The 23740-nt window shown below is 40.2% G+C and overlaps 1 protein-coding gene across 2 annotated transcripts in view; it reads left to right on the forward strand.

Annotated features, from left to right (window-relative positions):
* Positions 1 to 23740, forward strand: part of LOC134602337 (solute carrier family 23 member 2-like) — a 267129-nt gene that overhangs the window by 20937 nt on the left and 222452 nt on the right. The window lies entirely within an intron of this gene.

Below are 23740 nucleotides of genomic sequence, written 5' to 3' on the forward strand. Positions count from 1 at the left end.
ATAGAATGGAAATAAAAACAGAATATAGTGCTCTCTGTTTAATTGTGATAAAAATAAACAAAAGGGTGTTTACCCACATAAGGAGAGCAAAAACAAGGTTTTGCTCAATCCCACATATCACATAAGTGATATATTCCCCACTAAGGAAATAAGAGTGTTAATCATCCAGATAAAATCTTCAGGGTGAAAATCAGGAAGGTCCAAGTTGAAAAAGAACGTTTTACTTAAGACAAAAACAATGAAACCAAAATAAAACAGCATAAATCACTAATGCGTTTCACCAGCATGGGCCTTTTTCAAAGAGGACACTTTAAAAAAGCCCATTCTGGCGAAACATTGTTTTTGCTCTCCTTATGCGAGTATACCTCCTTTTATTTATTTTTATCCCAGCTAAACTACCTTGTTTATTTATTATGGATGGCAATGAGTGCCGACCTTTTTTACATGTTTTATATGTCTTTTTTACAGACTATCTGAAACATCAGCATGAAGTAAGTGACCACAGTATTTTTAATTTTTTATTCTTTATTCTTTCTGTGGATGGGTTTTCCCAATGGGATTGGGGTTGCAGCACTAAGATTCTTTACAGGATTTGCCCTGGAGTTTGATGTAATTTGCATTCTGATGGTAAGTATATGCGTGTACTCACCTCCCTTAAGCCGCTCAGCCCTCCCCATGCCGCGCGATCTGATTGTGTGGCAGGAACGTGCGCCGATCTACCGTGCGGCAGGACATCTACATATAGAAAGTAGGCGTGACGTCACGCCCGTTCTTAAAGCAACCACATCATAAAGTGGGCCAATCAGGACATAGGTAAGCCTATTTAAGGCTTTTTTTAGCCCACATTCCTTGCCCTATCGTGATTTCTTGTTAGATTCCCGTTTAGGGCTCCTAGAGATTCCCTTGTGACTTGCTGTGTTTGACCTCAGCTTCATATTTAACTTGTGATTTTCTGGTATCCTGACCTGGCTTCATATTTGTCTAGCGATTTTATGGTATCCTGACCCGACTTTGTCTTGACTCTATTCTTGACCTCGTTTCTCGCTATATTAATGAGTTGAGTCCGGCCATTCTAAGGCTAGGTAATGCGTCTTTCGGATCCACCTTTTGTGTGTTTCTTCTACTTGTGTGTTGGGGTACGACTCCCATGACAGTATAGTGTTTTTCAACAGATTAGTTGAATTGCTCCCCTCACTATCAGTAGGGTGAGGGTTGATAGGTAGAGCAGTTTATTTTATTTTTGAAGTGGTTAGGGGGTTTGGATCCCTAGCCACCCATGTTGGAAGGAGGGGAACTGCTATTATTTAAGGGGGTTTACAATGGCATGGTCAACCCACCCTAGTTTACAATCAATTACGCCCCCCATCCACCGCCCATGGGTAAATTCATTATGAAACACGGAATCTGTATGTCTTCAAGCTATTGAAGTAAATTAGCAAATTCGAGCCTACTTGTTTCCTATTGTTTGCTACCTTGCATAGTGAATGGTGGTACTGGCTACAGCTGATAACGTACCCCAACCAAGTCTTCTCATGTTTTTTGCCATCTAAATTCTGAATAGGCTAGTAGGATCATACACTTATGCATTAGCCGAGCCACAGCAGAGATGCTAAAGTGATGGCACTAGAGAATAGAAGATCCATTTTTTTTTTTAATCAAACTGCTTAACCCCTTAAGGACCAAACTTCTGGAATAAAAGGGAATCATGACATGTCACACATGTCATGTGTCCTTAAGGTGTTAAACTAGAAGGATACAACAAACAATGTGTTTTAGTATGTAGGGTGCTTGTTTATAGTTCCCCATTAAAAATTGAATTTTGTAGGTTATGCAATAAAATAAAAATCCATAATGAGGTAGCTTAATGGTTCCCAAACCAGTCCTCATGGCCCACCAGTAGTCCAGATATGTATTTCTCTGTTTTAGTCCAATGGTGATGGACTGATGGTGGGTCTTGAGGACTGATTTGGTAAATACTGAGGTAGATATAATATTAGTATAACTATATTATCTTTCTGACATTACCTAATAGCGTATCAATTACCCTGTCAGCAGGTTTCTCATCCCCCACCCCATGACTCCTTTCCTGCAACTGTCAAAAATGACATACCAAGCACTCAATAAACCCTTCTCTAACAAACTATTTAATCCCCCTACTTTAACCCTTTGTGTCACTATACCCCACTCCCTCTAGCATGTAAGCTCATTGAGCAGGGCCCTCAACCCCCTCTGTTCCTGTACGTCCAGTGGTCTGATCTCAATTATGTGTCTGTTAGTCCACCCATTGTACAGCGCTACGGAATTTGTTGGCGCTATATAAATAATAAAATTAAAAAAAAATTAAAAAATCACCTGAAAAAAGATATCTAGGTTATCTAGTTGCATTTTTTTAATGCTCCACTGGGTGTCACTGTTGGCATTATCTATACTGCTTATCTATTGCAAATGGAGAGAAGGGGAATTTAGCACCTTTGTGTAAAGTAGTATTAACGGGGCACTACCAGCAATTTAGTTGTAAATCAAATGTATTCACAATTAATAATAAATCGAAACCATAAGACTTTCTTTTACAATAATTAAATTACTTTCACAAACTATAAAAAATTTACTTAATCTTCACCTATACTAATATCAAGTGCATTTCTCTTAATGTTTCCTTGTGGATATCGGAATGATCATGTTAGAAATGCTGTCCCAATGCGCAGAATGGGTGTGTGACATCATCAGCGGCCATCCCCGTCATCTCAATCCAGTCTGCTCACTCTTTACCATTTTTAATTCCAGTATGTATCATTGTGACTGATTTATTACACAGCAGAGCGACTTCATGTCTGCACTGTGTTTCTGCGTATGTACAGAGCAGCTGCTATTCATGTATGGAGCAATGTGCTGTGTTTGCTTCGACAGACAATTTCTCCATTTGTCCCCACACATTAAATACTGGCGCATCCTGCTGTGTACCATGTTTGACCTCCATATCTGCCGGCAAGATAATCCTTTGCAGTGCAGCTGCAGTATTTGTTAAATTGAGCACATACGGATACATTTAACATATATTGGATTCCTTTCCATGCTTGTTGCTTGAGTCTCATTTACACACAAATACAGACTATCAATAAACAAATATGTTAAGAAAAACACAAGAAACTTAAAATAAAAAAATAAATCCTTTATTAAACTCAGATACAAAATATACCTTTCTCTAATCTCTCATTTGAAAACTGAATAAGAAATATACTGAACAACTTAAATACGTAGAAGTGATTCAATAAAATGTCCACAGATAAAGCATGCAAGTGCTAACTGACACAACATAGAACCTCCAAAGCGTGCAAGAGAATTCCATCAAATCTTGTGGAAAAATTAAGCTCTAATAATTTTTGATTATGTTGGGGTTACATAATTGTGGAGGTAATATGTGTATTTATACCCTTTAATTGTTTGATTTATTTACATTTACCAGCAAAGAATTATAAATACCATAATAATCACCTATTGTGTCTAAATTATTCATTGCCACCCTCCTCCGCCCGTGTGCCTTCCTGCCATTGCTTTGGCGGTGGAGGGCACAAGCTGCTAACTGTACCAGCTTAATAGTACTTGGAATAGAAGGTACAGTGCCAGTGCCTACTCTATCCAAATATAACAGTGTTCAGTCAAGGGAGAGTACAGGCAGTGGGGTAGCTATGTACTTACTGTACTCTCCCTGAACAGCTCCCTCGTCAGCCCTGCATTGTGCTGGCAACCGGGATATTACATAATCCCGGCATCAGTACATAGCACACATGGGATCTGTGATGGAAGAGCAATCTTGCAAGCAACTACTGGCCGCTAGAGAGAGGATGTACTCCAGCCCTCCCAGAGAAAGGTTTGAGGCTGGGTAGCCTTTAAATACATTTAAAAAATATAAGTGTGTATGAATGTATACATGACTGTGTGTGTATGCCTGTGATTGTGTGTGTGCGTGTATCTATGATTATTTATCTGTTTCTGTGATTAGGTGTGTGAATATGTGTGTCTTTGATTATGTGTGTGTGAATGCCGCTGATTATGTGTGAATGTGCGTCTGTGATTATATGTGTGTGAATGTCTGTGAGTATGTCTGTGTGTCTATGATTGTATGTGAAGGTTGGTTTGTGTGTGTTAATCATGTCTGAAAATACATCACATGTCAGTGTGTGGGTATGAAAATGTGTATGTGTTTGTAAAGGCACCCCCAGGCATAAAAGGGGTTAAAAGCCGTTTAGGAGATATTCCCTTCCAAATTCACAGGCAGCTACCAAAGACACCAATCCGCCGAACAGGAAACCATATGAATGCTGTAAACAGCCGAATAGGAAAAACCATACGAATAGGTTTACACTCCTAGCAGTCGAACTGGAACAGCATACAATAAATCCCCACCAAGAACGAGACAAGGCTCTGTTTTGAGGGTCAAGCAGGAACAGAACAGATATGTGTCTTTATTGGCCTTATATACACATTCTTACACATTAGTACCACCCACAGGGTTTTGCAGAACAACCAATCAATACGTACAATACACTCAGACACTCCCAGCAATCTCACACACAAAATCCTCCCCTCTGCCCGTGATATAATTACTAAACACAATGGGCTAACGTCATTTTTACAAAAAAAAGTTACAGTGCATGCGTGCGTGCGCATAATCAAATAGCCGGCGGGAAGGGGGAGAGGAGCACACGCTAGTGCGAGCACTGGCCACCAATGACGGAGTGGGCGGGGGATATGTTAATATGATATCGGCTAGCACAGTAGCTGCAGCCGATCGGATTATTAAACCAAAATGTTGGGAGATAAATAAATAGAGTAGTATAGGGGGGAGGGATGATGATAAAATAAAGGGTAAAAATATCTAAATAAAAATACACATACAGGGGCAGATAAAATTAAATAAAAATACAGGAAATACTAATAACACATGTGTGGAAATAAAAGAACAATAATATAGAGAAAAAATATGAATAAAACATAGGATAAAAATATATAAAATGTATATATTGGGAACCATAAAAACTGATAATACCATAAGAAGAGGCAAAATAAAAGGCACAAAATATCAGATAAAATTAAACAGATCAAAATCTGAATTTAAGCCTTGGGGTATCAGGGTCTTAAGCTCATATACCCATTTCATTTCTGTTCGTCCCAAGATGTTTTTTATGTCTCCTCCTCTCCAGGGAACAGAACATTTCTTGATACCCATGCATTTTAACATTTTTGGGTCTTTATTATGTATGAGAAAATGTTTGGACACTGAATGATTCAGATATCCATTTTTAATGTTTCTGCAGTGTTCACTTATTCTTGTTTTGAAGCACCTTGTGGTCATTCCAACATATTGGAGGCCACAAGGGCATTCAAGGAAATAAATCACATTTTTTGTAGTACAGTTGATAAAATCATCAATTTTGCAAACCTTATTTGTATACCTTTGAAGAAAAGAAAAAGCTGCAGTATATCCTACAAGCGGGGATCTAAACCGCTGTACGCGTTCCACACTAGAGCTAGTTATAGCTCTACCAAATGTGAGTGCTATATTATTCTTTTTTAATTTGTCATACTTTAGTGAATATATTACACTGTTTTGGATATTTGTTTTATATTTTCATATTATTGGATTTACCTGCGGAAGGATAACAAGGATACCGTTCCCCATCCATCATTGTATAGACTATCCTTTTAAAATTATAAGTGCGGTGTAAGTGACAAAGAACTTATACCAATAGGTGGAGTGCTTTAACACATATAGCTTACCAAAAATGGTCAAAATGATCTTTCATTCAATGATGTTGTGCAGGGTACATATCGAGAAAAATATAAAGGGTACAATATAGTGCAGATGGTTTCAGGATAATAACAACATATAACACAATTAGTGGTATCTTAAAAAATGGAACACTCACATTTAAAGGAGCCTGTATATGAGAACACTGGCTCCGTATTATGGCTTGTGTGCTTATTTGGGGTAGCACGGCCCGTCTCCTTCAATGTGGGGTATTCCTCAAAAGAAAAGAATGGGAGAAGCAGACCAATGTGTGGAAGGTGTTTGTAAAAATCTCAATGTTTAAGAGATAAATGGTGTGCTCACCTGGTCCTGAGCCTGTGGGTCCCGGCTCTAGGTGTAAAAGTATTGTGCCAATTTGAGTGGGGATGGCACTACCACTAGGAAGATTTAGCTGAGGTTTTCCCAAGAAAAAGGACTTGAAAGGATTTTAAGTAAAAAGTAGTAAATTTATTCTATTGTAAAACAAAATAAAATAAAATCAGTATAATAAAAAAGTCCTTAATTAAAAAGTCCTTTTGTAGTAGCCAAAACGCGTTTCACTCCTTGCTCTGGAGCTTCCTCAGTCAGCTGTGATGCTTGGTCCTCTAAATCTTCCTTTTAAATGTTTGTAGGGGTCCTCTCCATTAAAGGTTGTAGTCCATATTGTCCAATCACAGTGATGGTTACATTTTTCCTATATGGCGTTTTGTGTGTGTGTTTCTTTAATAGGTACTAGTGTTGGGCGCCTTTTTTCTTTTAAATTTCATTGGTGGACAGTGGTTGGCAGAAATAATCCGTTTGTGTTCGGGCGATTGGCGGAAATGACGTCATGGATTATTTCCGCCAACCACTGTCCACCAATGAAATTTAAAAGAAAAAAGGCGCCCAACACTAGTACCTATTAAAGAAACACACACACAAAACGCCATATAGGAAAAATGTAACCATCATTGTGATTGTGTTTTTACATTGCTTATTCAAAATTTGCACTTAGAAATGATAAAAGGCACACAAAAAAAATGACAAAAGATGACAGACAGCAGTGGACATCAAACAAACCTACCCTTTATTTCCTGCCACCCCTGCCAGTCCTTTTTAAATTTATTTTCCTTGCCCCTCAGCCTAAAAGCCATTAGTTCATATTGGCTTGACATATCTACTCTTGCTAACATAGCTTGCACCTTAAGAGAATGGTGTTTCTTCCAATTAAATTATATACAAGCTTTAGCTGCTATGAGAATGTGAACTAAAACTGTACATTTTGATTGCTTTATCTCTCTCGGGAACATATGTAATAAATACATTTCAGGTGTAGGAATCAAAGAGAATCCTAATAATGCATTAATTACCATCTCCACCTGTTTCCAATAATTTATTAAACACGGACATGACCAAAACATATGAATCAAGGAACCTCTATCCCTCAGGCATCTCCAACAATCCGGAGACACATCTTTATATAAATGTGACAGTCTAGCAGGAACCAGATACCATCTCACAACCAATTTACAATAGACCTCCCAATTGGATATACTACTAGATGATACAAAATAAAAAGAAAAAGGAAGCGTCTCTCCTAGGGTAAATTTCCAAATAAGGGCTTATAGTATAACCATGAGTAATAAAGAAAAAAATAACTTCAGTCCTCAGTACATAAAGTTAGGGATTGAAGTGAGGAAATTCCCATCATTTCTCAAATTGATGATGGCTGGACAAGAGAACCAAGTAATAACTATTAATTAAAAGCTCAGTGATGCTTGTGAAAAATGAATAATTTCAAACAAAAAGTCCACTTGAAGAGCCTCTATAATTTTGGATAAATCTTTATTCAGTTAGGGCTTGCAAAAGAAGTGGTCTATTAACTAAATAACTAGTAGGGGAGAGAGGGATAGGTAGAGATACAAATCGGATTGTGGTAAGTATGATACAGGGTAGCGGAAAAAACGCAGTTAGAATTGGTAATGGTGAACCTGTGAAATTGCTACATTGAAACAAGCAATTAGTATATTAAGGTTTATATATAATTCATTACTAAACACAAATACACACACCAGTCAAGCCAGAAGATTTGCTTTTCCCACAGAAATCTCACTTTAACAGTGTACTAACTACTAAGGGATTCTGGGTAGGCATATTTTTGCCTCATAATTCCACTTTATACATGGATTCCTTGTATACAACAGCTTTGAAATACAACTCAGGAAAAGGAGCAAAGCCAGTGAACTACTCATGGACAGATGTTTCGTTGTTAATGCTACTCATCAGCATGAGGTTGGTTACTGACTTGCTATAGAGGCTTGGTGTTACTTGTAAAGTACATACCAACAGATTTGTGGTGGGGAAAAAAGTGTGGATGAAAACCCCTTCCACCTGAAGTAAGTGAATAGTTAATACATTGCTAAACACAAATACACACCAGTCAAGCCAGAAGACTTGCTTTTCCCACAGAAATTTCACATTAACAGTGATCTCACTACTGCAGGGGATTCTGGATAGGTGTATGCAAATGAGCTCAACAAAGAACCACATGTTTTTGCTTCATAATTCCACTTTATACATGGACTCCTTGGAGTATGTGTCTGCTGCATACAACAGCTTTGAAACACAACTTGCAGTAGTGAGGGCACTGTTAACATGTTAAAGTTAAAGGACCACTATAGGCCTGGGTGCCAGGTCCAGCTAGGTTTAACTCTTTTTTCTATAAACATAGCAGTTTCAGAGAAACTGCTAGGTTTATATTAGGGTTAATCCAGCCTCTAGTGGCTGTCTCGTTGACAGCCGCTAGAGGCTCTTCTGCGCTTCTCACTGTGAAAATTACAGTGAGAAGACACCAGCGTCCATAGGAAAGCATTGTGAATGCTTTCCTATGAGACTGGCTAAATGCACGTGCGGCTCTTGCATTCAGCTGAGGAGGAGGAGAGGAGGAGGAGAGGAGGAGGAGAGTCCCCCATCCGGCGCTGGAGAAAGAGGTAAGTTTAACTCCTTCCACCCCCTAGAGCCCGGCGGGAGGGGGACAAATCATCCCAAAATAGAATAGTAAATGGGTATAACCTTTGTCATTGAAATAGCATGCTAGTGTACATTTAAAAACATACATGTTACACTTACCCACGCTCCAAACTATAATAACGTTTACTAGCATTGTTGTTTCTTAGTGATATATTTCCTATGCTGCACTGCCAGTAATACATTCTTTACGCAGCAGTAATAATGTTCATAGAAATAGGATTACACTGATCAACCACAACATCAAAACCACCTGCCTAATATCTTGTAGGCCCCCGCATGCTGCCAAAACAGCTGTGATGCTTGGAGGCATGGACTCCACAAGACCTCTGAACATGTCCTGTGGTATCTGGCACCAAGACATTAGCAGTAGATCCTTTAAGTCGTGAAAGTTGTGTGGTGGGGCCTCCATGGATATGATGTTCCAGCACATCCCGCAGATGCTGAATTGGCTTGAGATTTGGGGAATTTGGAGGCAAAGGCAACATCTTGATTCGTTGTCATGTTCCTCAAACCATTTATGAACAATTTGTGCAGTGTGGCAGGTTGCATTTTACTACTGAAAGAGGCCACTGCCATCAGGGAACACCATTGTCATGTTGTGGCTGATCAGTATTGATAAGGGTACACAAAGCAAATTGTGCATCTATCCTATATTTAACAAAAAACAAACACAGCTGTACAAACATAGCTAAAAATCATATGAAGTACTAGATTAAAGTCAAAAATAATCACTATTAATTGCAAATATTAGAGATTTATAAGATAAAATTAAAAGAAAGCAGGAAGCTAGCAAAAACTAAAAAAGTTAGCACAGAGGTCCGACTAATTGTTACATTCTTAACCCCTTAAGACCGGAGGGCGTACTATTACGTCCTTTTTAAAGCAGCTCTTTTTTTTACTTACCCGGTCGCCGGCGATCCCACGCCGGCGATCGTGGTTGGGGGGACTCCCAGGGAGCCCCCCGCGGCAGATCTTCCTCCTCCGGTCCCCCCCGGCCATGTGAGAGTGAGCTCCTTGCGAGGACCTCACAATCACATGGCCGGGATAGCTGGCTGCAGCAATGCCAGCAGGGGGACTAACTGTAATGACAGTTAGTGGCTGAAAATCAAATAAAAATAACTTAAAATAAGTGTAAAAAAAATATATATATATATATATACTTAGATCATATATATATATATATATATATATATATATATATATATATATATATATATATATATATTATATATATATATATTACATATATATATATATATATATATATATGATCTAAGTATATATATACACATATACACACATACACATACACTGTCTAGGTGTATTTTAATATTAATATATATATAATTATATATATATATATATATATATTAATATCAAATTACACGTAGACTGATACTGATTAAATATACATATATATATATATATGTATATATATATATATATAATTACTGTTATATATATTTATATATAATATAAAAAAATATGTAAATAGGTAAAAAATAAAATAAAAAAAATAATTAAAAATAAAATATTAAAAAATATATAGATGTGTTTTATTTCGTTCTAACTGTATTGTGATATTAATATATATATATTTATATCAAAATACACGTAGAACGAAATAATATATATATCTATATACATAAATATATACGTATATATCACAATATCAAATAAATATATATAAATATATATATATAAATAAAAATATTTAAAAAAAATTATATATATATATACGTATACAAATTGTGAAGACTCTTGCACTCCAACTCTAAATAATGCCAGGTGCCAAGTTCCAAATTCATAGAAAATCAAAAAATTACCGGCACTCATGGACTCCTTTCATCCGATTTATTTTAGGTGAGTATAGTCAGGTCGACGTTTCAGCTCCTGATCGGAGCTTTCATCAGGACACCAAAGACATTTTACATGACATAAAACAAACATATATAGGACATATGAACCATATTAACCAATAAGCACTGACCTGATCAGCTGTGTTCCATTCATTCTGATGTTCGGCGTGCACTCAGCACTATTGCGCATGTCTATCGCCGGTATGAACTTCCGCGTCACGTGATCGGGAGGCCGGGTCTCTGTCCTGGTAGCGTCACAGTATCTTAGCAACCGCTGATACAATCAGCTAAGGTTGCTACTATGTTTCCAGCCACCGTCAGGAGAACTCTCCCTTCTACTACAGAGCCAGCCCCTCGGTGACATCGGGTTCTACCATTCCGATCATGGTGCTTGCCGAAAATCCTAATGAATTTAGACACTATCAAAATATACATATTAGTATTCATATCTAAGTTCAATCACTTGTACACCTTTACTAGTTATATAGAAAAAACAATTGTGCTTCAAACTAATTCCTAATGAAAATAATCATAACATAAATAAGTGAACGATAAAGTGGAAGCTTGTGTATACACACAAGAAAAAACATGTGTATGCAGGTGAAGACATATGTCTATTCTGTTAAATGTAAATGCAAATCCATATGCATAATCATTAGGTATTAGTGTAATATAGTGTTTTTAATGTATAGACAATATTAACACTTGTGGCTTACTTACAAAGGGAATAAAACCCTTTATTGATAAACAGTGGTATGATAGAAAGTGTACGGGACATAGGTGTACCACAATATGGGTATGGGTGTGTGATGTGTGCCTCAACATTATTAATCTGCCCCTAAATGACAGTTAAGTGAAAAAATAAAGAATATATAACAAAATATGTGGATTACAGACCTTCTAGGTTAGGGCATGTAGATAGTTTTAGGTCAGTGTTTATGGTTGTAACCTTCAACATTATTAAATGCATTTAAAAAATTCCAGATTAACCAGAATATCTTTTTTTCTTTTTTTCTAAAAAAATGTGTTCAATTTAAAAAAAATTATATTATTTACAAGAGGGACTATTTCTGCAGCTCACTCCCAAGGGTGACTCCCATAAATGTTCCTTCTTTCCATACACTTGAATAAAGAGGACATATAGATACATATTCAAGAGGAAACTACTATTTAACAAAAACAGGAGATCAATTATAGAAAATAAATAAATGAACATTTTTCGTTAAGACCTTTAGGAGAAATGGTATCAAGTTCCATTATCCAATAAGTTTCTCTTTGTAAGAAAAGTCTCCCTCTGTCCCCACCTCTAGCCGCCACAGGCACATGATCAAATGCCACACAGCGTAGGGCAGAGAGTGGGTGTTGTTTTTCCAGAAAATGTCGGGCCACAGGTTTGTCCGACTTGCCATCACGGTAGGCAAGTCGGATACTCGATCTGTGGCCCCTAATTCTCTCGCACAGTGCTGTTTCTGTCTTTCCTACATAACTCAGTCCACAAGGGCATGTGAGTTTATATATAACAAATTCTGTGCGACAATGTATCCTGTGGGCAATTTTATAGATTTTACCAGTGTGAGGGTGAGCAAATGTCTTGGAAGGAATTATATGCCCACAGGTCACACAACCCAAACATCTGACACAGCCATTATTCACTATCTCTTTTCTTGAAGGATTATAGCAATGGATGGGATCTGTTTTAACCAATAGATCCCTTAGGTTCTTATTCTTCTTGTAGCAAAACATTGGCTTGGTTGTCAGTTCCTTCGGGAATGTTGGATCTTGTCGCAAGATGTTCCAGTTACGAGCGACAGTTTCAGTAATTTCTTTACTTGCGGTGTGTAGTGTCACTGGAAAAACTATTCGGTTGGTTGGTTCTTTTCGAGGGTTATTTCCCTTCTGGTATTGTTCTCCTGCTTGTATCAAGGCTTTCTCCAATATCGGTCGCCTGTATCCTCTCTTCATGAATTTGGAGTACATCATCTTCAGTTGTTCCCTCCGTTGTTCCTCCTGGGAGTTATTTCTGTAAACCCTTAGGAACTGAGATAGTGGCAAGGATTTCTTTAAATGTTGTGGATAGTGATGTACCGAACTGTCCGCCGGCGGACAGTTCCCGGCGAAATTAGCTTGTTCGCATTCGCCACGGCGGGCGGACACATGCGCAGTTCGATCCGCCCCCTATTCGTCATCATTGGGCAAACTTTGACCCTGTGCCTCTCGGTCAGCAGACACATTACAGCCAATCAGCAGCACTCCCTCCCTTCCACACCCTCCAACCTCCCTCCCAGCATCCATTTTCGATTCATTCGGAAGATGCATGCTTAGTGAGAGGAGGGAAAGTTTAGCTGCTGCTGATTACATAGGGAAATTGATAGCTAGGCTAGGGTATTCAGTGTCCACTACAATCCTGAAGGACTCATCTGATCTCTGCTGTAAGGACAGCACCCCAAAAAGCCCTTTTTAGGGCTAGAACATCAGGCTGCTTTTTTTTTTTTTTCCCTGTGTAATGTAATTGCAGGTGCCTGCCTGCCAGCCTGTGTGTCAGGCTCACAGCATATACTGTGCCCACTTGCCCAGTGCCACCACTCATATCTGTTTTAACAATCGGTTAAGCTTTACATTTAAAATAAATATTTTTTTTTCACTGTAATAGAAGAGCAGTTGCCTGCCTGCCAGCTTCTGTGTGAGGTTGGATGCCTTGCCCATTTGCACAGTCAGTGCCACCACTCATATCTGTTTTAACAATCGGTTAAGCTTTAGATTTAAAATAAATAATTTTTTTTCACTGTAATAGAAGAGCAGTTAGTTGTCTGCAAGCATCTGGGTGTCAGGCCTACTTCAGCGTGTGCCCTGCACAACCCTGCCAGCGTGCTTTGACAGTTGCCAATCATATCTGCTGTCTCTTTAGCGTGCTTTTACAACGAAAAAAGGTTTCCAGTGTAAGCTAATAGCAGCCAGTCAGTGTCCTTCAAGCGGCTCTGTCAGGCCTTCCTTCAGCGTGTGCCCTGCACAACCCTGCCAGCGTACTTTGACAGTTGCCAATCATATCTGGTGTCTCTATAGCGTGCTTTTACAAAGAAAAAAGGTTTCCAGTGTAAGCTAATAGCAGCCAGTCAGTGTCCTTCAAGCGGCTCTGTCAGGCCTTCCTTCAGCGTGTGCCCTGCACAACCCTGCCAGCGTGCTTTGACAGTTGCCAATCATATCTGGTGTCTCTTTAGCGTGCTTTTACAAAGAAAAAAGGTTTCCAGTGTAAGCTAATAGCAGCCAGTCAGTGTCCTTCAAGCGGCTCTGTCAGGCCTTCCATCAGCGTGTGCCCTGCACAACCCTGCCAGCGTGCTTTGACAGTTGCCAATCATATCTGGTGTCTCTATAGCGTGCTTTTACAAAGAAAAAAGGGTTCCAGTGTAAGCTAATAGCAGCCAGTCAGTGTCCTTCAAGCGGCTCTGTCAGGCCTACTTCAGCGTGTGCTCTGCAGCACTGTTCCAGTGCACATTGCCAATCATATTTGGTGTCTCTATAGCGTGCTTTTAAAAACAAAATTTGTTTTTCACTGTTATAGATTGAATAGCAGTTACTTGTCTTCAAGCGGGTGTATCAGGCCTACTTCAGCGTGTGCTCTGCAGACCTGTGCCAGTGTGCTTTGACAGTTGCCACTCATATCTTGTGTCTCTATAGCGTGTCTCTTGCCTTTCTTTTAACCAATTCGTTCCTTCCATATGGTTTCAAAAGATCTCTGGCATCATTACTTTCAACGCAAATAACGTCATCATAGTTAGTCTCCTCATTATTCACCGGGAAGAGAGTGTTTGCACTGACTACCCACAGCATGCTCTTGCCATTGCCTACTCCACCTTCAACGACAGGGTGCAAGTCCCAAGGAGAAGGATCATTCACTTTATTATCTGTCTTTATTTCACAAGTAGTGCCTGGAACATCCTCATGGGTCACAAGATGTAAATCTGGACTAATGTCAACCCCAGGGTCTGGAAAATCTAAAGAGTCCTGTATTGTTATTTGTCGTCACTACCTTCCCGCGTCGGGAAGATTTCTTGCACAGGGCGCCCAAAGGCCTAAGGCTGGCCCTGTGCATGGGTCAGTGGCTCTGCACCAGACTTCCCTCCAATTGATCAAAGCTAAAGGATTTCAAGTGGACTGATTACAATCACAGGGCCTCTAAAGAGTCCTGTATTGTTATTTGTCGTCACTACCTTCCCGCGTCGGGAAGATTTCTTGCACAGGGCGCCCAAAGGCCTAAGGCTGGCCCTGCGCATGGGTCAGTGGCTCTGCACCAGACTTCCCTCCAATTGATCAAAGTTAAAGGATTTCAAGTGGACTGATTACAATCACAGGGCCTCTAAAGAGTCCTGTATTGTTATTTGTCGTCACTACCTTCCCGCGTCGGGAAGATTTCTTGCACAGGGCGCCCAAAGGCCTAAGGCTGGCCCTGTGCATGGGTCAGTGGCTCTGCACCAGACTTCCCTCCAATTGATCAAAGTTAAAGGATTTCAAGTGGACTGATTACAATCACAGGGCCTCTAAAGAGTCCTGTATTGTTATTTGTCGTCACTACCTTCCCGCGTCGGGAAGATTTCTTGCACAGGGCGCCCAAAGGCCTAAGACTGGCCCTGCGCATGGGTCAGTGGCTCTGCACCAGACTTCCCTCCAATTGATCAAAGTTAAAGGATTTCAAGTGGACTGATTACAATCACAGGGCCTCTAAAGAGTCCTGTATTGTTATTTGTCGTCACTACCTTCCCGCGTCGGGAAGATTTCTTGCACAGGGCGCCCAAAGGCCTAAGGCTGGCCCTGCGCATGGGTCAGTGGCTCTGCACCAGACTTCCCTCCAATTGATCAAAGTTAAAGGATTTCAAGTGGACTGATTACAATCACAGGGCCTCTAAAGAGTCCTGTATTGTTATTTGTCGTCACTACCTTCCCGCGTCGGGAAGATTTCTTGCACAGGGCGCCCAAAGGCCTAAGGCTGGCCCTGTGCATGGGTCAGTGGCTCTGCACCAGACTTCCCTCCAATTGATCAAAGTTAAAGGATTTCAAGTGGACTGATTACAATCACAGGGCCTCTAAAGAGTCCTGTATTGTTATTTGTCGTCACTACCTTCCCGCGTCGGGAGTGGGTCATTTGCGCCCCTGCTACCTTCCTTGCATGTGGTAGCTGTTTGTCAGGGATTTGTCAATCCATATATGCCAAGTGACCCTATGTAGGGGGAACAGTCCCTATTCTGCTCTGTGTCAGTGTGTATCATGGTCTCTGTGGACAAGGAAGAGTCTCTATTCTGCTCTGTGTCAGTGTGTATCAGGGGTTTTGAGGACAGGTGTCAATCCATATCTGCCAAGTGACCCTATGTAGGGTGAACAGTCTCTATTCTGCTCTGTGTCAGTGTGTATCAGGGATCATTAGGACATGTGTCAATCCATATCTGCCAAGTGACCCTATGTAGGAGGAACAGTCTCTATTCTGCTCTGTGTCAGTGTGTATCAGGGATCATTAGGACAGGTGTCAATCCATATCTGCCAAGTGACCCTATGTAGGAGGAACAGTCTCTATTCTGCTCTGTGTCAGTGTGTATCAGGGATCATTAGGACAGGTGTCAATCCATATCTGCCAAGTGACCCTATGTAGGAGGAACAGTCCCTATTCTGCTCTGTGTCAGTGTGTATCAGGGATCATTAGGACAGGTGTCAATCCATATCTGCCAAGTGACCCTATGTAGGAGGAACAGTCCCTATTCTGCTCTGTGTCAGTGTGTATCAGGGATTATTAGGATAGGTGTCAATCCATATCTGCCAAGTGACCCTATGTAGGGGGAACAGTCTCTATTCTGCTCTGTGTCAGTGTGTATCAGGGATCATTAGGACAGGTGTCAATCCATATCTGCCAAGTGACCCTATGTAGGAGGAACAGTCCCTATTCTGCTCTGTGTCAGTGTGTATCAGGGATCATTAGGACAGGTGTCAATCCATATCTGCCAAGTGACCCTATGTAGGAGGAACAGTCCCTATTCTGCTCTGTGTCAGTGTGTATCAGGGATCATTAGGATAGGTGTCAATCCATATCTGCCAAGTGACCCTATGTAGGGGGAACAGTCTCTATTCTGCTCTGTGTCAGTGTGTATCAGGGATCATTAGGATAGGTGTCAATCCATATCTGCCAAGTGACCCTATGTAGGAGGAACAGTCCCTATTCTGCTCTGTGTCAGTGTGTATCAGGGATCATTAGGATAGGTGTCAATCCATATCTGCCAAGTGACCCTATGTAGGGGGAACAGTCTCTATTCTGCTCTGTGTCAGTGTGTATCAGGGATCATTAGGATAGGTGTCAATCCATATCTGCCAAGTGACCCTATGTAGGGGGAACAGTCTCTATTCTGCTCTGTGTCAGTGTGTATCAGGGATCATTAGGACAGGTGTCAATCCATATCTGCCAAGTGACCCTATGTAGGAGGAACAGTCTCTATTCTGCTCTGTGTCAGTGTGTATCAGGGATCATAAGGATAGGTGTCAATCCATATCTGCCAAGTGACCCTATGTAGGAGGAACAGTCCCTATTCTGCTCTGTGTCAGTGTGTATCAGGGATCATTAGGATAGGTGTCAATCCATATCTGCCAAGTGACCCTATGTAGGGGGAACAGTCTCTATTCTGCTCTGTGTCAGTGTGTATCAGGGATCATTAGGATAGGTGTCAATCCATATCTGCCAAGTGACCCTATGTAGGAGGAACAGTCTCTATTCTTCTCTGTGTCAGTGTGTATCAGGGATCATTAGGACAGGTGTTAATCCATATCTGCCAAGTGACCCTATGTAGGAGGAACAGTCTCTATTCTGCTCTGTGTCAGTGTGTATCAGGGATCATTAGGACAGGTGTCAATCCATATCTGCCAAGTGACCCTATGTAGGAGGAACAGTCCCTATTCTGCTCTGTGTCAGTGTGTATCAGGGATCATTAGGACAGGTGTCAATCCATATCTGCCAAGTGACCCTATGTAGGAGGAGCAGTCCCTATTCTGCTCTGTGTCAGTGTGTATCAGGGATCATTAGGATAGGTGTCAATCCATATCTGCCAAGTGACCCTATGTAGGGGGAACAGTCTCTATTCTGCTCTGTGTCAGTGTGTATCAGGGATCATTAGGACAGGTGTCAATCCATATCTGCCAAGTGACCCTATGTAGGAGGAACAGTCTCTATTCTGCTCTGTGTCAGTGTGTATCAGGGATCATTAGGATAGGTGTCAATCCATATCTGCCAAGTGACCCTATGTAGGAGGAACAGTCCCTATTCTGCTCTGTGTCAGTGTGTATCAGGGATCATTAGGACAGGTGTCAATCCATATCTGCCAAGTGACCCTATGAAGAAGGAACAGTCCCTATTCTGCTCTGTGTCAGTGTGTATCAGGGATCATTAGGATAGGTGTCAATCCATATCTGCCAAGTGACCCTATGTAGGGGGAACAGTCTCTATTCTGCTCTGTGTCAGTGTGTATCAGGGATCATTAGGATAGGTGTCAATCCATATCTGCCAAGTGACCCTATGTAGGAGGAACAGTCCCTATTCTGCTCTGTGTCAGTGTGTATCAGGGATCATTAGGATAGGTGTCAATCCATATCTGCCAAGTGACCCTATGTAGGGGGAACAGTCTCTATTCTGCTCTGTGTCAGTGTGTATCAGGGATCATTAGGATAGGTGTCAATCCATATCTGCCAAGTGACCCTATGTAGGGGGAACAGTCCCTATTCTGCTCTGTGTCAGTGTGTATCATGGTCTCTGTGGACAAGGAACAGTCTCTATTCTGCTCTGTGTCAGTGTGTATCAGGGGTTTTGAGGACAGGTGTCAATCCATATCTGCCAAGTGACCCTATGTAGGGGGAACAGTCTCTATTCTGCTCTGTGTCAGTGTGTATCAGGGGTTTTGAGGACAGGTGTCAATCCATATCTGCCAAGTGACCCTATGTAGGGGGAACAGTCTCTATTCTGCTCTGTGTCAGTGTGTATCAGGGCTGGGCTTTGAGGACAGGTGTCAATGTTAGGTGATGTCTGCCCTTTATGGATTAAAAGCAGACTCTGCATCAACTGTGCAATTTTCCATGGGAGTTTTGCCATGGATCCCCCTCTGGCATGCAGTCCAGGTGTTAGTCCCCTTGAAACAACTTTTCCATCACTATTGTGGCCAGAAAGAGTCCCTGTTGTTTTTAAAATTCGCCTGCCCATTGAAGTCAATGGCGGTTCGCGCGGTTCGCCGGTTCGCGAACATTTGCGAAAATTCCGGGTTCGCGACAACACTAGTTGTGGATGAAAACTGTCAAAATGTAAAATAGTATTGCGATCAGTCGGTTTAGTATATAATTTAAACTCTAATTGATGATCGATGATTGATAATTCGAGATCGAGGAATTGGACATTTTTATGGTCAATATGTGAAGTCACTTTTATTGGAGTGGGCAAATCGTTGATATATTGAATGAATATCTTTGCTTCTTCACCTGTGCCCTTCCAAAGGATTAAAATATCGTCAATAAAGCGATAGTACCGAACTATTTGCTCCCGATATTGTGTTAATACGTATTTTTGTTCAAAATCGAACATAAACGTATTGGCGTACATTGGGGCCATCGCGGCCCCCATCGATGTCCCAGAGACCTGTAAGAACCATTGTTTCTCAAACCTGAAATAATTATTATATAATGCCAATGATAGAAGTTCCAACGTAAATTCAATGGGAGGGCCACAATAATGTGTGGATGTTGATAATAGTTGTCTCATCGCTTCGATGCCCTCTTGGTGCGGAATCACCGTGTACAAACTATTGACGTCCATTGTTATTAGTATCCCATCAAATTCTTTAATTTCTTTGAGGTCTGCTATCAAACTATTGGTATCTTTAATACACGTAGGTATAGCAGTAACCGGTAGTTTGAATAGATGGTCAAGATACTTGGCTATGGGTTCTATAATACCGTCTATAGCAGACACAATAGGTCTGCCTGGGGGGGTATTTGGATTCTTGTGGATCTTGGGCAGCGTATATAATATTGGTGTACGTGGCGCTTTTTTCTGTAGATATCCAAAGAGATCCAATTCAATATAACCCGCTCTCAATCCAAATGTTAGAACCTCTTCAATCTTTTGAGTAATGGCACTAGTTGGATCTTTGTCTAAAAGTTGGTAAGTTGTTTGCACAGACAGTTGTTTTTTAATTTCTTCTGCATAATCAGAGTAGTTCAGAACCACTATCCCCCCTCCCTTATCCACAGGGCGAATTACGATCGTTGGATCTGATGATAGACGACGTACTAGTTTGTGTTGTTCTTTTGTGAAAATCCAATATTGTGGCTTATGTTCTTTTAACACACTCTTTGTCTCATTCATAATGGTGGACAAAAACGTCTTGATCGTAGGTTGAGTTGATGGGGGGTCAAATTGACAAGGTTTTCGAAAAAATTGTTCTTGGTTCAGAGGTCTGGTTGTTTATACTCTTTTGGTTTTTGTTGAAATAATCCTTAAGTCTCAGCGTACGGCCACATTTATATAATTCCACATTCCACTGGAAGTGGTTTGGGGCCTGAGTTGGTATGAAAGATAATCCTTTGCTCAGAATGTCCAATTCCTGATGATCAAGAGGTCTATCCGATAGGTTAAAGACTGGGATTATATCCGCATCGGCGGTTTCCCTTTGGGTCCAGTGTATCCGTCCTTTCTGCCCCCGTCTTGTGGCAGATCTCTTTCGCTTTTGCTTCTTGTCGCGATTCTCTGTGGGAGTAGATCCTCCTGGCGTTCCTCTATGTCTAAAAAACTAGCTGGTTCACTCGGGCGTGTGCCCTCATTATCAGATGCCGATTCACCTGATGTGACATCGATCGTCCTAATGTTTGGTTTGACAATCCGCTTTCGAAATCGTCTAGGGCGATTCCTATGTTCGCCTGATAGCCATCTATACACAGAGTGTTCGGTATAATCTTTCTGTACCCGTTCCATTTTTTGTCTTTTAAACTTTATCAGCTGATTTTTGTATTTTAACAATTCCTCATTGAGTTTGAGCTGCATTTTCACTCCATCCTGTGAGTTCAGTAGTATTGCCTGTTCATTTTCAAATTGTTGAATTTTTTTGCGGATCTCCATAAGGTCTTCTTTTACATCCTGAATTGTAATTAACATTAAATCTAATGAACATTTATTAAGGACTGAGGTCCAGTCCTTACATATCTTTGATTTAGTTCTGCCAATAGTTGGTATGTTATGGACTCTAAAGCCCCTTGGTATCTGCTTAGCCCTATGATAATCAGACAAGAAAAGGCCATGTAGGTCCAAATCCGTTTCTTTTTTCTTAAATTTCAAAAGTTTGAAATACACATCCCTTACAGTGGTTGTGGTAGGTAAGGATAAGCTCGTGGAATCCCACAAGATTTGTTCGGCCTGTTCCTCAGAAAATTGGAGGGTGTTTGCTTGTGTTGCATAAGCTCCTGACTCTTGAAAAAAAGTATCCATATTGATTAATAATGCAGATTAATAATGTTGAGGCACACATCACACACCCATACCCATATTGTGGTACACCTATGTCCCGTACACTTTCTATCATACCACTGTTTATCAATAAAGGTTTTTTTTTCCCTTTGTAAGTAAGCCACAAGTGTTAATATTGTCTATACATTAAAAACACTATATTACACTAATACCTAATGATTATGCATATGGATTTGCATTTACATTTAACAGAATAGACATATGTCTTCACCTGCATACACATGTTTTTTCTTGTGTGTATACACAAGCTTCCACTTTATCGTTCACTTATTTATGTTATGATTATTTTCATTAGGAATTAGTTTGAAGCACAATTGTTTTTTCTATATAACTAGTAAAGGTGTACAAGTGATTGAACTTAGATATGAATACTAATATGTATATTTTGATAGTGTCTAAATTCATTAGGATTTTCGGCAAGCACCATGATCGGAATGGTAGAACCCGATGTCACCGAGGGGCTGGCTCTGTAGTAGAAGGGAGAGTTCTCCTGACGGTGGCTGGAAACATAGTAGCAACCTTAGCTGATTGTATCAGCGGTTGCTAAGATACTGTGACGCTACCAGGACAGAGACCCGGCCTCCCGATCACGTGACGCGGAAGTTCATACCGGCGATAGACATGCGCAATAGTGCTGAGTGCACGCCGAACATCAGAATGAATGGAACACAGCTGATCAGGTCAGTGCTTATTGGTTAATATGGTTCATATGTCCTATATATGTTTGTTTTATGTCATGTAAAATGTCTTTGGTGTCCTGATGAAAGCTCCGATCGGGAGCTGAAACGTCGACCTGACTATACTCACCTAAAATAAATCGGATGAAAGGAGTCCATGAGTGCCGGTAATTTTTTGATTTTCTATATATACGTATATATACACATATGTATATATATACATATATTAATTCTACACATATATTTATGTAATAATTTTACATAATTAGGTATCCTAATTAACTACAATTAGCGGGACCTGCCTGACAACCCATGCCGAAAGTATAGGGAATTTAATTTGCTAGCACTATATTTAACCCTATAACTTTCCAAGACACCATAAAACCTGTACATGGGGGGTACTGTTTTACTCGGGAGACTTCGCTGAACACAAATATTAGTGTTTCAAAACAGTAAAACGTATTACAACGATGATATCGCCAGTAAAAGTGACGTTTTTTGCATTTTTCACGCACAAACAGAACTTACACGGACGATATTATTGCTGCAATACTTTTTACTGTTTTGAAACACAAATATTTGTGTTCAGCGAAGTCTCCCGAGTACAACAGTACCCCTCATGTACAGGTTTTATGGTGTTTTCAAAAATTACAGCGTCAAATATAAGGCTTGTGTTTCATTTTTTTCACATTAAAATTCGCCAGATTGCTTACGTTGCCTTTATGACCCTATGGTAGCCCAAGAATGAAAATTACCCCTATGATGGCATACTATTTGCAATAGTAGACAACCCAAGGTATTGCAAATGGGGTATGTCCAGTCTTTTTAGTAGCCACTTAGTCACAAACACTGGCCAAAATTGGCGTTTTTTGCATTTTTCACACACAAACAAATACTAACGCTAACTTTGGCCAGTGTTTGTGACCAAATGGCTACTAATAAAGACTGGACATACCCCATTTGCAATACCTTGGGTCGTCTACTATTGCAAATGGTATGCCATTATGGATGTAAATTTATTTCCTGGGCTACTATGCAGTCTCAAAGGCAACGTAACCAATCTGGCGAATTTCAATTTCAAATGTAACACGCTATATTTGACCCTGTAACTTCCCAAAACACCATAAAACCTGTACATAGGGGGTACTGTTTTACACATGAGACTTTGCTGAATACAAATATGTGTATTTTATTGCAGTAAAAGCAAACAGTATTATGACATTGACAGTTAAAATGTCATGTAAAACTAAAAAAATAAAAGAAAATCTTATTTTCTCCCATTTTTTTCATATTAAATTATGTTTCATAGCTAAATATTTGATATTAAATGAAAGCCATGTTTCCCCTGAATCAAATGATATATAATAAGGGGGGTGCATTTAATATAAAAAGAGGTGAATTACGGTTGGACAGACATATAGCGCAAATGCCAGGTTTTGTTTACATTTTGTATCGTTCACAACTTGTACATTTGGCTGCGGTGTTAAGGGGATAAACCACTTAGACTTTGGTCTTGTGGTTTATTATGATGTCTTTAGAACCCCAATTACCCCATAACACACAGTTCACTGGAGAGGCGGGGAGCACCCAGTGGACCCCAGGTAAGAAGTGAATTTAATGGTTTTGGTCCGATGCCAGGATGTTTCTCGCATTAAACCCTTAGAATGTGCTGTAGTGATTATGGTCCTTGGAGTGTCCCTTTAATACCCCTCCCCCCCCCCATGGGTTGATTTACAAAGAAAAGCTAACCCTCAATCTGCACTGCTTTAAGGAGTAAAGCAAAGTGGTTGGCATAGATTATAACTTGATCCATATTTTTATTTTATTGTATTTTAAATTCACACTTTAAAATATATACATGTTGTTGTTTTTTTTC

Source organism: Pelobates fuscus, chromosome 3 (assembly GCF_036172605.1).
Source record: "Pelobates fuscus isolate aPelFus1 chromosome 3, aPelFus1.pri, whole genome shotgun sequence".
Taxonomy (NCBI): Eukaryota; Metazoa; Chordata; class Amphibia; order Anura; family Pelobatidae; genus Pelobates; species Pelobates fuscus.